Source organism: Carcharhinus amblyrhynchos, chromosome 16 (genome assembly GCF_965287045.1).
Source record: "Carcharhinus amblyrhynchos chromosome 16, sCarAmb.v2.hapA, whole genome shotgun sequence".
In the NCBI taxonomy this organism is placed as follows: domain Eukaryota; kingdom Metazoa; phylum Chordata; class Chondrichthyes; order Carcharhiniformes; family Carcharhinidae; genus Carcharhinus; species Carcharhinus amblyrhynchos.
Genome location: NC_137339.1, coordinates 26,238,865 through 26,250,620, shown reverse-complemented (window position 1 = coordinate 26,250,620; position 11,756 = coordinate 26,238,865).

The window sequence follows — 11,756 nt, the reverse complement described above, 5'->3', positions numbered from 1 at the left end:
TACCCATGTCTGTGTGGGTTTCCTTCGGGTGCTCCGGTTTCCTCCAACACTCCAAATACGTGTGGGTTAGATTGATTGGCCATGCTAAATTGCCCCTTAGTGTTGGATATCTGGTACCGATAAGAAGGTGAGAAATCGGGCACGCTCTTACTGGATCACCCTGCCCATCGACCGATGGGGCGAGATGATAAAAACACCTCCTTTATAAAATCCCTACAGTGCAGAAGGAGGCCATTCAGCCCATCGTGTTTGCGCCGACAACAGTCCTACCCAGGCCCTATCTTCGTAACCCCACATATATTCTCTACTAGTCCCCCTGACACTAAGGGGCAATTTAGCATGGCCAATCTAATCTGCACACATTTGGAAGGAAACCGGAACACCCAGAGGAAACCCACGTAGACATGGGGAGAATGTGCAGACTCCATACAGGGAGTGACCCAAGCCAGGAATTGAACCCAAGTCCCTGGCTCTGTGAAGCAGCAGTGCTAACCACTGTGCCACCTAAGCCGCCCTTAGAATCTTTTTGGGAAAATGCCACCTGTGATTCTAATTGCTGCATACTTTCCAGTATTTTCTGATTTTATTATTTCCACTGCTCTTTTTCATTCTCCATTGAAAGATGTGCTGGTTAGGTGCATTGACCCGAACAGGTGCTGGACTGTGGCGACTAGGGGAATTTCACAGTAACTTCATTGAAGTGTTAATGTAAACCTTACTTGCGACTAATAAATAAACTTTACTTTTTATTTTCACTTTCTGCAGCTTGGCCCATGACCTGATTTCACCGCCTATGCATTTAGTTCAACATTGACCTTTAGCCCAACATGACGCTGTTGTACATTTATGATATTATATGAAAGGCATGGATTTTAAAACTGCTGTAAGATTAAAAGCCCCTTTTACGTATCACATTCATAGTTAAAGGAAAGACAAGAACGTGTATGACAAAGCATTTTCATTCACTATTCCAATAATGAACCCAAATGGTCAAACCTAGGACAAATGCAAGGCTTAGATTTTGTAACTGCTGTTAATTTAGAACACAGCTATCAACATGGCAATCATTTATTCTCAAAGAGAATTACTGACAACAGAGGCCATTCTGTGCAGCCAACTCACCATTCCATTAAAAATGACAATTCTCCCAAGGGATATATATTGAAGAGCGCTGTTGATTGCAGAAGATAGATCTTGTCATTCTCAAAAAGTTAACAGTCCTCTCCTACTGATATGCTGGGTTTATAGGGAAGGTGAGGAGCTTATTCAAACAAACTGCCAGTTGCTTGCTTGTGCAAGCATGAGCAGCTGACCAGCTGATATGATAACCACTAAAGTCTCAGAGGGGCCAATGTCATTGTAACTGATAGTGACAATCTGGCATCTCTGGTTACTTGATGCTGAGGTGGGCTCCCAGTCCGAGATAGGTAAGTGTTCTGAAGATACTGTGCTTTTTTGCTACATTTTATGTTTAAGATGGGGCTGCTTTAAGAGGCAGTGTTCTTCCACGGAGAGCCAGTTTGTCTGGGAAAACATGGAGCAGGATAATAACTGATTTTAGTGAAGGAATGTGTTACTTTGTAGAATTAATGGATTTTTTATTTAGTTAGGTTCTCTTGGGATTTTATATTAGGTATATAGAATCATGTGTTCGACGGGAGGAGCTAAACTTTCAGGGAAAAGGTTTCATTTTCATTTTTAACCAAGAACAGTTGCTGCTTGAAGTTGGTGGAAGAAGTTTCCCTCTCTCTCTTTCCAGAGGCGTTCTGAAAGCTCCAAGACTTTCTCCTACATCACAAGCAAGTATGCCTGTGTTTTGCTAACTCATTTTAAAGAGGGGTTTAAGTCTATAAGAGAAATATTGCTTGATTGGAAATAATAGTGATATATTAGCAGTTAAGAATTGTACCTTGCAGTGTTTAAGTACTGTTCAATTGTTAAACATTAACCTAATTCATTTATTATATTTAAACTGTGTTGCTCAATAAAGCTTGTTTTGATAAAAATGCTCAAGTTTGTTCGTAGAATTGAGCCTTAAGTTAAACATCCTATCCTCACACTAAAGCTAAAATAGAAAAATTATTGGGGTCTAGTCTGGCTTTATAATATACCTTGGGGTTTCTGAACTGGTACCTTAACAATGGTATACTGGCCTCACAAAGCAAGCACATCTTTCTTAAGGTTTGCTGAATACACAGGTTGAAATCTGATTAATTTTTTATATGTATATAGAACAGGGCATCCAAAGCCTCTGAATGAATCTAATAAATCTATCCTCCTCTTCTTCTGCAGCTCACCAGAAGTTGTATTTCTCTGAAAGAAGCACTATTTTTCCCACGGTGAAGGACTGAAAGGGTGAAATAATGATGACCGATGATAACAAGAGCACGTTAAAACTAAAGGTGAGATGAGCAAGAGTGCGAAAAGTAAGTATTCAGCAGTAACATAGGAAGTGGACCACTTCAATGAAAGGTTTCATGCTGTGTGTTGCAGCTAGTCATTTAGTCGATGCCATTGTTACGATGTTCAGGGAAAAGGTTTACTGTGAGAATCCTTACCAGACTAAGTGTCTGTTTTAAGAAATTGCCAGAAACGCACACACCGGGTGACCCAGAAGGAAGATGGAGAATTGCAGTAGCATCTGAAGACTTAAAAGTCATGATAAAGGAAGATCAACATTTGAAGGATCCGCTGGAATCAATCCATTGGATCCCTGCTGTGAAGAAGGAGGCCATTTAATCCACTGGATGGAATTTTACCATCCTGCCCACCCCAAGAATTGTAACGTTTGGGACATGGACCATGCAAGGATCCATTGACCTTGGGTGGGGTTTTCCAAGCTTAAGGTAAGTGTGGTGGAAAATCCCACCTATTTTGACTGCACTGACCTTCCAAAAGTGCACACCACCTAGGCCCAGTCCCCTGCCCTATCCCCATAACATTGTGCAAATATCATGGCCAATCTGCCTAATCTGCACATCTTTGGATTGTGGGAGGAAACCGGAGCACCTGGAGGAAACCCACACAGACACAGAGAGAAGATATAAACATCACACAGTCACTCAAGACCAGAATTGAACCCGGGTCCATGGCACTGTGAGACAGCAGTGCGAACCACTGTGCGACTGTGATGCCCAGAAAGTTCAGAAGATTCACAGGTGTGTTGGAGATAATGTTCGCAGAATTAAAAGCAAGCAGTCAAAGATTCTTTGATAGTAAGGGGAGTTATAGCCCAGAAGAAGGGCATGCAGTGAATGTAATGTTGTTATAGGCATACAGTAAAACATACACTGGGAATTGCAAAGAAATTATAAACTTAGTGATTATAGTAGCTAAGAAATAATGAAGAATAAAATTGACCTATTTTATTTAAGAATTCATGGACAAACATTTGGTAGAGTTGACAGCTTGTTCTGTATTTTACATTTAGAATAAAATTTTACAAATGATGAAAGTACACAATAAACCAATTAAAATCTCAAAATGAGAAATCGGCTTGAGGATAGTTCGTTAAAACTACTTTTTTTCCTACAGTTCTCCACCCGAATCATTAATCCTGATAATTGCCATATTAACATTTTTATTTACAGATGGATCTGCTGTATACTTCCAACATTTGGAACTTGATATTTAGTTCTCTTGTGACTGGATTGTAAACTTAATAGTGCATTGAAAGAAAAGTAAATCAATCATATGTGGGGTGTATAATTAGCAGAGGATATCACTGTGCAGAGAGTATTCCATTCTCAATATTTCTCTCTGTCTACTCCTCCAGTCTTTGGAACTTCAATAAACTTAACTTTTATCTGCAGGGATTAATACCGATCTCCATGTTATGGCAGTCTGACATTCTTGGGAAAAAGAACATGCTGTTTAATGCTATCGGGAAGAATGTCTACGAGCAATTATAGAGTTTAACAGCTGATTCATTAGTAGGGTGAATACCTGGGGTTTTAGGGATAGGGTCTGGGAGGGATTGTTGTCGGTGCAGACTCAATGGGCTGAATGGCCTCCTTCTGCACTGTAGGGATTGTATAATGATTCAGCCTCTCATTTTCCAAGTTCCGTTTTAGATTTGTAATTTGCTTCAAAAACTGGGGCAGGTATTCCTTCCTCAGTTGTGTCCTCAACAAATTTCAACTTCAAGGGGGAACAGGTGGAAACTAGAGTACTGCAGAGTTCAAGCATTATTCACAGGCTCTCTGGTGAGTCAATCTCTCTCACCCTCAGTCTGCAGCAGAATTTTTAAGGAGCCTTCAGATCCAAAGTTTTCAGGGTAACTTGATAACTTCAAGGATTTCATAGAATCATAGAATCCCTACGCTACAGAAGGAGGCTATTTGGCTATTTATCCCATTGAGTCTGCAACACCTCTCTAACAGAATATCTTACCAGGCCCTTTCCCCCATCCTATCCCCGTACTCCCAAAAAGGGTCACTTTTACTATGGCCAATCCACCTAACCTGCGCACTTTTGGACTGTGGGAGGGAACCGGAACATCTAGTACCTACCCATGGAAATCCATTGCCCCCGTGTGAAAAATTGCTTCCTGATTTTACTGGGTTAGCTCTAATTCCAAAACTAGGTTCCTCATCAGAGATACAATTTCTCTGTGTCTATCCTATTGAATCCCTCGCTCAGTAACATTCTAGACTGAAGTAAATACAAATCAAGTAATGTATCCCATTGAACCTTGGTATCATCCAACTGAGTCTGCATTGTGTTTCCTAATGCTCAATATTTCTTTCCTGAGGTTCAGTGGGCCAAAACTGAATGCAGAGTTTCAAATGGAATCTGATCAAGGCTCTGCAAAACTCAAACAATGCATCCTCAGTTTTGTATTCCAACCCTTTTGAGGTTTAGACCACTCCTTTGTTTATTTTTTTGTACCTGTGCACTAACTTTTAATGATTCATTTGCATACACAAGTACCCAATTCCTCAGTTCAGCTACAACTTCAATCTCTCACTATTTAGAAAATATTCTAGTTCATTTTTCTTGAATCCAAAGTGGGTAACCTCACACTGCCCCACATTAAACTCCAACTGGTCCAGTTTTGTTTAATGTTGTCTACTTCTGTGCCCCTTTCTACAATTTCCAGCTACACAACTTATTGTGCATTCTAGTTCAGTGCAATTTAAGAACGAGGATACCTGTACCCAATTGTATATTTCTTTTTCTAAGATCTTAAAGGTGAAAAAGGGCCATGGACAGTTGTATATTCTTAGGTTCCTCCATTTCCTCCATTAGCGTTTTTTATACTTATATCAAATCTGTTAAGTTCTAGAATCATAGAATCATAGAATGCCTACAGTGCAGAGGGAGGTCTTCAGCCAATCAAGCCTGCACCAAAAACTATCCCGTGCAGGCCCTATCCCCATAACCCCATGTATTTTCGCTGATAATTCCCCTGACAGTGAAGAATTAAGAGTGAAGGCCAATTAACCTACCTGATTTCCTGACCTGTTTTTACATTCCCCTCTGCTGTGATATTTTGTCCTCTTCCTTTGCTGTGAAAACAGATAGAAAGTTCTCATTTAACAAACTGGCCATTCCCATAATTGATTTGCCTACAGCTGCCTTTTTTGGGCCCACGTTCTCCTTCACAACTCTCTTTCTCATAATGGGCTAGAGTCTATTTGCCCACAAAATTGTTGAAAATTTAAGTTGATAAGGGGACAGTGAGACAAGACATCTGGGACCTGAGTGAACAGGACAACCAACAGAGTATCTCCTTACCCAGCGAGACTTAATCTTAGGAAAAGCATCAGTGGAAAGACTGAGAAGGAGGGTGAATTAAAGGGAGTGAATCCAATGTCAACTCAGGTGCAGAAGGTGAATTAAAGAGTGGAAAATAAAGGCTGTATTGAGAAAGAGAAAAGAAGACAGAAACAAAATATAAGATTAAAATGTAAAGTTAAAAGCTTGATATTTTGAAAACTAATTATAAAAATTTAAAACCTGAAGTAGATACCATACTTATAATAGTTAATTCTCAATGCCAGTGAGGTTGATTTGGAGTTATTAACTTTCTATGGCATGTTTAATGGATAATTAATGGAAAATACAGGAAGTCTTTACAAAAAGGAAGGTTGGTGAGGCAAGGCAAAGGAAAACATGCTATTTTCACAAAGCATCTCAGACAGCAGTTTTTAGATAATAACAATTAACTATATAACAATTTAGTTTGCTGTATCATATACCCACAAATTGCAGCAAACTATATTGACAGTAAGTAATGGCCCAACATATTTATTTTAAAGACATTTACAGAAATCTTTAACATCCCTTACAAATTTCTTCACATTATATACAGGCAGAGCAGATTGATATACTGAAACCCCCAATTTTCTTTCCCTACTGCCTATAACCAATATAGTTTAATTTTGATAAGGCTGATGCCTGTTCCCAAACCTCTATTAATGTGTAGTCATCTTATAAGTCATCTATGGCAGACTTGCATGGATTTATACAAGGAATATTATTTATTAGCACATATGCCAGAAAATTCGCGTTACATAAATCACACAACATACAACCAGAAAGATACAGTTAAAGAAGGTAGTGCACTTCAACAAGTAACAAAATTAAACAGAATATTTAGCAGCTCACGTGTCTTCGAAAGTCCAGTAAAGAAGGGAACTTCTCCCATTCTGGAATTGTAGTTCCGTTCAGTTCAGATGCTTGGGGTCAAACCTGGATTAATTGCAGGCTTCCTTTGTAAGACTGTTCAGAAGGTCCTGTAGACAGGCCTGGTGGCTGTTGCAACCAAAGATCCAATTCCTTTCAGACAGAGTTGTTTGAGTCATGTTGGAGGAGGCATTCAAGAGACCTTAAGCCTCACAGGTCTTGATAAGGCAAGATGGCACAGTCTATCATTGCAGCCATGAAGTTGTTGCTGGTGTACTGCAGAATGCCTGGTCTCTCTGTGTTTTATTGATAAAAAGATAGTTTTGATCAAATGACAAATGGCCATTGATACAGAATAGAAAGCAGATTGATCTTTTGCAGTGAAGGAGGAGTTTCAGTCAAACGGTCAAAAGCAGACTGCCTCTTTACCGATTTGGTGAAGATTGTGCTTAACTGCACAAGTGGAGCTTTTGCTTACAGAAATACTGGATTTGGATAAATAAATTTGAAATACCTACTGGATTTGGATAAAAGTAATTGATTCCTTAAGTATTTACCATTGTTTGTATACTTACCAAATCACAATTCAGCCCAAATTATTACGAAGAGTTCATTTCATGCATGTTTTCTTTTCAAATCTAACTCAATCTTTTACAAATTGTTTCCTTCCTATCATTCTAGATGCCAAATTGGAAACATGCTCCATACCCCAGATTAATTGAAGAGACAATAGATTCTTTGTACTGGAAAGAGAAGAGGGTCATTTCTCCGAGTGCTTTTGCCTTACCCCCATTTACTTTGCTAATTAGTAAATGTTGACATGTATCTGATTACATCTGGTACAATCTCATTATGTCATAAGAAGTAAAGTTATCATTTTGTCACATAAACTTAAATGTAATGAAGTAAAGAATGCCAAACTGCAGCATTTTAACTCTGTCAGTTTCAGTTGTGAATATGAAAGTTATTAGTCAGAATGTCAAACTGAAATTTTAACCAATGAAATCTCTCAGCAGAAGCCAGGCTAATTACTAACAGTGCAAGGACAATAGCAAGTATTTTGCTTCAATAAATGTCCTTCATTAGTTTTGTGTCTTTCTGATGTGCTAATATGCATGTTAATTGAAGTTACAGCATCCCTTTTGGCCACTATCATGCCTGTACTTCATTATGGAGGAAATTTATTTAAAACCAGTCTGATTAATGAGATGTCTATATTATGTATATCCATATGGAAGATTAACAAGAGCAACAGAGGGAAAGCTTTCAAACATTTATTTTGTCATTCAGTTTTTTTGTCCCTATTTTCCATTGCTGCTATTATTACTGATGAATGCAGCAATACTCAAAGAACAAAAATAACTTCGGTATTGGATGACATTTACATTTCTCTGATACTCATTTTATTGGGCTTTATTTGCTATTAACTACACAGAGGAAATGTGGCCTTTTAATAACTGGTAAGGGATTATGTAATTTGTGTGATAAATTGAAAATGTTCTTTTCTTACTTATGGATGGACACCAGTTGGCAATCAAGGCCAGTACTGTATATGGAAAGACTATAAAATTACTTAAATCACACCCACCAGTTTTGATTTTATCTTGTGAGTCTTTATAACCACCATTTACATTTCCTTTGTCCTTTTGTATATGGCATCCCCCCCAACCCCCCCCCACCCCCATCCCACCCTTACTGTATAAATCTTGTCTTATTTATATTTTCTTTAGTGCTGATGAATCTTTAGCTCCAGATTCAAGTGTTGGTTCTATTCTCTCTCCACAGATGCTGTCAGACCCATTGAGATTTTCCAGCATTTTGATTCTTCTCATGACTTCCATTATCTCAGACCAAGACATTATGTAATCAACATTGAGGAAATGACACTTGGAGGTATCTGGCTTTGCAGTAACCAGTGTAACTAAAATCTTCCAGAGTTTACACGGAACTGTTCCACAAAGCTAATTCTTTAAATAGGCGGCATTAAATTACCTACCTGATAGATGCAATCGCACTCAATCAAATCCAGCTGAAAAGTCCAGTCAGGCCTTCCGGACTCAATGTCCAGTTCAGCAATATCTGTGGACTGCTCTAGAGTTGGCAATGATTCTACCGCTGCCGCTTACAACTTGTTTTTTAGTTCTTGACCATTTACCACTCTTATGCTTTTCACCATCATCCCTTTGTTACCAAAATCACTCCTGCCTTCCACCATATTAATGACCTTCCCTCTGTCATTTATTCCCTTCCTGCTTCCTGGCCTCTGTGCTTGCTTAAGATCTATTACATCTGTCGCATATCAGTTCTGACAAAAGGTCACAGATGAAAAGTTAACTCCATCTCTCTCTCTCTCTCTACAGATGAGGCCTAACCTACTGGGCACTTCCTTTTTTTTATGTTTCAGTATCAGATTCACTTAACTGCTTCTAGGCTTAAATGTGACAATTCACTTACGGTCACTGTAACTGAAACACTTAACATCAAATTTAATTCACATATTTGCCACTGGACCCAACTGCAAATGAAATATGTTTCATCTACAAACAAAGACAATGCATGAACGAATTATCTGTATTATTGAAGTACTATCCTGGGAAACCCTGAACACACAGATAAAACAAATCCTCAAAGGACGCACTTAAATCTAGCATTAACATGTATCTATTTTTCACAGTCATTACTTGGAGTACTATATCAATCAGATTACATTAACTATTTAAATTGTAGTACAAACTACTCAAAAGTGCCTATTGTATTGCATATTTTACATCAGACCACCTATCATACCATATAACATATAATACATTATTTTATATAAATATACATACATATCTATAAATAGTCCATTTTATCCATTTAAATGCAATTCAAGGGTTTATATTGAAAAGGCATTTTGAAAGTTAGCACTTGTACTTTCTATTGAATATCAAGCAGGGTTTATTTTCCGACACTCCCCATTCATTAAATGTATGAATAGTGTTGGAAACTGATAGAATATGACATTTTTTAGAAGGCAATAATTATGCAAACTCAAAATTCATGCTTATCAGAGAAAATAGTGATCCCAGCAATGTCAGAAGGAAGAAATCATTTAAAACTTATGTTGTATTTTCAGCCATTGTAGCATTTCCGAAGCAAAGGAAGTCAACTCTACCATTATCCATTGGTGTGGAGAGGCTGGTGTTGGACAGGGGTGGGCACAGTAAGAAATCTCACAACATCAGGTTAAACTCCAACAGGTTTATTTTGGTATCATGAGCTTTCAGAGCTCTCCTTCATCAGGTGATGGAGAGTCATTCTCCACTCACCCGATGAAGGAGCAGCACTCCGAAAGCTTGTGATGCCAAATAAACCTGTTGGACTTTAACCTGTTGTTGTGAGACTTCTTACCTTATCCATTGGAGAGGTGGAAAACAAATTAAACATTTTATTTACATGATGCTATTGGCCTCTTTCTGTCAGAGAAATTAGTAACCAGGTTTACTTTCAAGAATTTGGGTTTGATTGACAGAACTGTCCCTGGTAAGTCATAAGGGTGTGGCGTACTTTTTATTTAGAATACAAACATCTTGCAAATTTATATATATATATATTTGATGGCTACTCATGGTAAGTTTAAGAGACATCCTAATTTCACTTAGTGCTGGTCATTATCAAAATAATTCCCCTCCCCAACCCCTCACCACTGTTACTGGTGCAATGTCTGATCTACAGGATATACTGCAGCAACTGACCAACAGTGGAACTGTCTTACTCCCCTGTTATCTGTACCATTGAGTAGGACACAAGCACAGTATGATTAGAGCAGCAGTGGCTCCAAGTCACTTGTCATCACTGCTTGAATATTATTTCATTATTTTTATTGATGCTGCTTCAGACACACTGCCAATAACATTGTGGAAGGATCAACACCACAAGAGTTGTAGCAGTTCAATGGTGAGGCCCTGCACCCATCTCACTATCTTCTCATAGAGTCATAGTCATAGAGTCATACAGTGCGGAAAAGGTCCTTTGGCCCATTGAGTCTGCACCCACACTAACTACTGCTAAAGGTGCACTAATCCTATTTTGCTGCACTTGTCTCATAGCCCTGAAAGTTATGATATATTAAGCGCTCATCCGGATATTTTTTAAAGGTTATAAAGTTTCTCACCTCCACTACTGACTCAGGCAGTGCATTCCCACCACCCCCTGAGTGATTTTTTTTCTCAAATCCCCTCTGAATCTCCCACCCTTACCCTAAAGCTATGCCCCCTTGAGATTGACTCCTCGACCCAGGGAAACAGCTGCTTCCAAGTGCTTATAATCCTCATAATTTTATACATCTCAATCCATTTCCCTCCCTCAGCCTTCTCTGTTCTAGGGAAAACAATCCAAGCCTATCTAGTCTCTCCTATAGTTCAAATGCTCCATCCCAGGCAACATCCTGGTGAACCTCCTCTGTGGCCCCTCAGCAAAAGTAAGAATGACATTACATCTCCATCACTCAATTCTGAGCACAAATATCACAAAAAAAACTCTCAGCCTGCCTTGCACCAATTGAATAGTGTATCTGTTGCCATTACAAAGAGACTATATAAGACAGTCAGCCACTTAAGGTTAATATTCTGGAAATTTGTAACTACTACAAATATATAATGTGTCATTGCCTCTGTTCACTTATCCATTACTATTTAATAAATCTGCACAGCAATTTATAGCCTAGACTGCAGTCTAATGAAATGTTTATTCTACAATTTTTACGAGTTAAACAAGATCACGTGAGAGAACATAACAGAACCAATGAGGCAAAGTGCAGTAATAAAAGTTTTCTGCTTCTTCACCAGATTTCGTATCATTTACTGAGGTATTGGACAAATAAGAATGCATGCTGAGCCACAGGAAAACAGGTTCCTCCAAAGCAATGGCCAGAGATGCCAAAGCTTTGCAAAATGATTTGGAGTTTAATACTCAAAAGAATAGCAGTGAGCTCTAAAATTGTTAGAAAATAGTAAAAGAAAATGATTTCAAAAGATTTCTCTGCTTAAATATGTTGCTATCAGAATGCAGAAACATGAAACATTAACCATTTTTCCTTTTTAAGATGCTGTCTTATCTGTTGTGCACATCCAATACTTGCTGTTATT